This window comes from Elephantulus edwardii, unplaced genomic scaffold, assembly GCF_000299155.1.
Source record: "Elephantulus edwardii isolate Elephantulus edwardi_28Jun2011 unplaced genomic scaffold, EleEdw1.0 scaffold00174, whole genome shotgun sequence".
In the NCBI taxonomy this organism is placed as follows: domain Eukaryota; kingdom Metazoa; phylum Chordata; class Mammalia; order Macroscelidea; family Macroscelididae; genus Elephantulus; species Elephantulus edwardii.
The window spans coordinates 160,685-165,120 of NW_006399924.1; positions in this window are offsets into that span (position 1 = coordinate 160,685).

Genomic DNA, 4,436 nt, shown 5'->3' on the forward strand with positions numbered 1-4,436 from the left:
ATCTGGTGGATTGAAGACTGCCTCTTGATTCACATATAGGTTTCGCATTAGCACGGTCAAGTGTTCTGGGATTCCCATTCTTCTCAGAGTCAGCCACAGTTTGTTATGGTCCACACAGTCAAACGCCTTTGCATAATCAATGAAGCACAGATAGACATTCCTCTGGTAGTTCCTGCTTTCAGCCAAGATCTATCTAACATCAGCCACAATATTCCTAGTACCACAACCCCTTCTAAACCCAGCCTGGACTTCTGGCAGTTCTCTGCTGATGTGCTGTTCCAGTTGTTTTTGGCTAATCTTCAACAGAATCTTGCTTGTATGTGAAATCAATGAGATTTTTCTATAATTTCCACACTCTGTTGGGTCACCTTTATTTGAAATGGGAACAAATAAGGATCTCTTCCAGTCAGTTGCCCAAGTGGTTGTTCTCCAGATTTCTTGACATAATTTAGTGAGCACATCCAGGGCAACATCTGTTAGCTGAAATATGTCAATTGGTATACCATCTATTCCTGGGGCCTTATTTTTTTGCTATTTCCTTCAAAGAAGCTTGAACTTCTTCCTTCATCACCATAGGCTCTTGCTCATATGTTGTTTCATTAAATTCTTCTGCCAATTCCTTTGAGACATTGGATATATATAGTAAAAGAATGCAGCCCTGCTACACATCTCTCTTGATCTGAAATCACAAAATAGCCCCTATTCTACTGAAATCACTGCCTCTTAGTTTATGTACAGGTTTTGCTTGAACACAATTAAGAATTTAAGAATCCTCATTCTTAGCAATGCCATCCCTAAGTTTTTATTATATTTATACTCGAACGTTATTTCATAGTCAACGAATCACGGATACACACTTTTATATATTCTCTGCTTTCAGCCAAAATCCTATTGGCAATGTGCCATGCCCTCTTCTGAGTCTGGCTTGAATTTCTGGCATTTCTGTTTATGTATCCCTGCAGTCTTTTTAAAATGATCTCATTTTACTTGGCATGCAATATTAATGATAGTGTTTTATAATTGTCTATTATATTGTTGTTATTGTGTGCTGTCGAATTGGAATCGACCCATAGCTGACCCTCTAGCCGGTTTTCAGAGGCAGTAAATCTCACAGGAGGAGGTAAGTTGATTTTTTTTTAATAGACACAAATACATATCTCTTTGAGTTGGTTAGCTAGGTAGCTAGCTTCCAAATTTCTTGGCAAAGCTGAAGGGATACTTTCAGAGTTGCATATCTTAATTGAAATATCTCAACTGGTATTGATAGTTTTTTACCAATATTTTCAGTGTAGCTTGGACTTTTTCCTTCAATATCATTGGTTCTTGGTCACGTGATACCTCCAGAAATGACTGTATGTTGACTCTTTCTTTCTAGTAAAATGCTTCTGGGCATTCTTTTCATCTTTTTAGGAGGTTCAGATGTTTTAATTTACAGTGCTAGCTTTAGGGAAAGAGTTCCAGCTTTGGGGAAGTTTCCTTGTTTCTGGATCTTCCGTGTTCTGAGTCCTTGGAGAGCTGTAGGTTGTTTGGCAACTACCTTTCCTCATCTTTGCTGGCGATCTTTCTTGTTTTATTATGTTCAGGAAATAAGATCATTGTAGGGGGCATCAGGAATCAGTCTCTTTTGAGATTTAAAAGGGATTAAATATAACAAAGATATCCCATTTCCAAATTGAATTACTACCGACATAGAGGCTAGGATCTTCCTCAGAGACACTATTCAATCTGTAACATGTACATATATAATAAATGTATATATACATACATGAGACACAAATAATAACAAAATTTAATAATAAAAATTAGACTGCAGTGATGCTTTGCCACTTTAAGGACTTTAATCTAGAAGGTTCTAGATCACACGGATTATTCCTGGGAATGATGATGGCTTTTCTTTTTTTTTTTTAAGTTTGTATCAATACTGACTTTTTAAAAATTTTTTTATTTTAAGGTTTTTTTAATGCAACATATATATTTTTACAGCATATTCTTCCCATTTAATTTTTTCCCATTCATTCATTGTTGCATATTTTCCTCCCTGTCCCCCCCCAGTTTTTATTTTTATCTTTGAAAAGAAAAAAAAATTCTCTCATTGTTACACAATCCCCACCCCCACCCCCAAGTTCACAGTCTACTTTACTATGTGTTTCTTTTTCTGGAATCTTGTCATGAAAATAATACCTAATCACGTATTCCTTTTAAACGATTCTCTCCCTCATCTGTTTCAATGCAGTATACATTATTTATACCCTCTTTTCTTATGTTCCCCCCAACCCAGATGTCAGTCCCGTTTTACAACAGTGGCATTATGCAGTATTTGTCCTTTTGTGACTGAGATATTTCACTCAACATAATGTCCTCCAGGGTCTCCCATTTTCTATAATAGTTCATGAGTTCCTTGCTTTTCAATGCAGCATAGTATTCCATTGGGTGAATATACCACAGCTTCTCTATTCATTCGTTTGTTTCTGGGCACTTGGGCTGTTTCTAACTCTTTGATATTGTGAACAAAGCATCATTAAACATGAGTGTGCATATACCTGCTTGAGTGGCAGTTCTGGTTTCTTAAGGGTATATTCCCAGTAGTGGAATTGCTGGGTCAAATGGTATTTCTATTTTCAACCTTTTGAGAAAGCACCATACTGCTTTCCATAGCAGTTGCACCATTTTACACACCCACCAATAGTGAATAAGAGTCCCTGTTTCTCCACAACCTTGCCATTTTTTGTTGTTTGCAGCTCTGTTGAATTTTGCTACTCTTACTGGGGTGAGATATCTCCTAGTTGTTTTTGACGATGGCTTTTCTAAACAAAATTAGTTAGAGTTGCACATATGGTCTTTCCCCCTTCATATATTTTGTTGCAACATCTCTTTGCTTCCTGAATCTGCCTGTTGATTTTAGTAAATCAACTTGCTTTTGGGTCCATGTTTTCAAGGAACTGAAGCCTCTGATTTAATTTAAAATTACAAAACTCCAATTAATCACTTCTTTGTAAATTTCTAAATCATATCTCTTTCCTCTTCTTCATTTTTTTCTTCTTTACCATTCTTTCCTCATCAAAATTCATGAAGCCTTGATTTTTTTTTTGTCAAGTAAAATCAGCGCTATCAAGTTCAAAATTCAGTGCTCTTGCCATATGGATAGTTTTCCTACTGATGATTTCCATCATGTATCCTGATGCTTGGAGCATGTTCATATAAGTTAGTATTCCCCCCCCCTTTATCTCCTATATGCATTTTCTCACAATTTCTCCCTCAGGAAGAAGCAAAGTTCTAAACACTCTACAATTCGGAGACTACCTTTTTGCTGTTTGCTAACTAAAGAAGATTAAATCATATCCACAGGAATAAAAATTTGACCTTAAGTCTATCTCCCATGAATTTAAAAATCAACTCAGGAATAGGTTTGAGGCCTTGAACACTGGTGAACAAAGACCAGATAAGCTGTGAGAAGATATCAAGAATATGGTTCATGAAGACGCCAAAAGTAATTACAAGAAGGAAGAAGAAAAAGACCAAAATGGATGTCAGAAGAGACTCTGAATATTGCACTAGAGCACCGAGAAGCCAAAGTAAAGGGAAGAATTCAAGAAGTTAAGGAGCTGAACAGGAGATTTCAAAGGGAAGACAAGGCAAAATATTATAATGAAAAGTAGAAGGAGCTGGAGTTGGAAAATCAAAAGGATCAAACTCGCTCAGCATTTCTTAAGCTGAAATAACTAAAGAAAAATTCAAACCACAAGGTGCAATGTTTAAAGATTCTATGGGCAGAATATTGTGTTGTTTCTCCTGAGTAGAGCCAAAGGAAGACCAGCAAAGTGAAATGTAAGTTTTCCAGAGGACCAGTGGCTCACTCAGTCTAATGGTGCTGAGCAGCTTCAGAGCCCCTGCTTTTATTAGCAGACAACGAAAGCATACAGCAAAGCATGATTTCATAGGGTGGATAAATCATTACGCATAACTGCTTTCCAAGCAGTTAACTTGGGTCATGGCAACTCATTTGAGACATAACATAGATCTTAAGTTTGAATAGTTTCCAAGGGAACATCTTTGTACTCATGGAAGAGTTTCACTGCACTCATAACAACTTTATCAAGACACCAGAAACTTTTCATGTTTGACTGAAACTTCTCCAAGGTCTCTTCATGGTGATGCCTGCGCCAAGAAGTGAGACTGCTTTCAGTCCCACCCATCTTGACTTTTTTTGTCTGCTTTCAAGTGGTGCAGCTGAGTCCTTTTGCATGTATTCCATGGCTGTTTGTAGCCCTCAGTGAAACTACAGTAACTACATTTCATATGGAATGATTTAAGAAGCATTAAGAGAAGATGGAAGGAGTATAGAGTCATTGTACCAAAAAGAATTGGCTAACACAGAAGAATTTCAAGAAACATCATATGATCAAGAGGCAATAGTGATGAAGGAGGAAGTGCAGGAT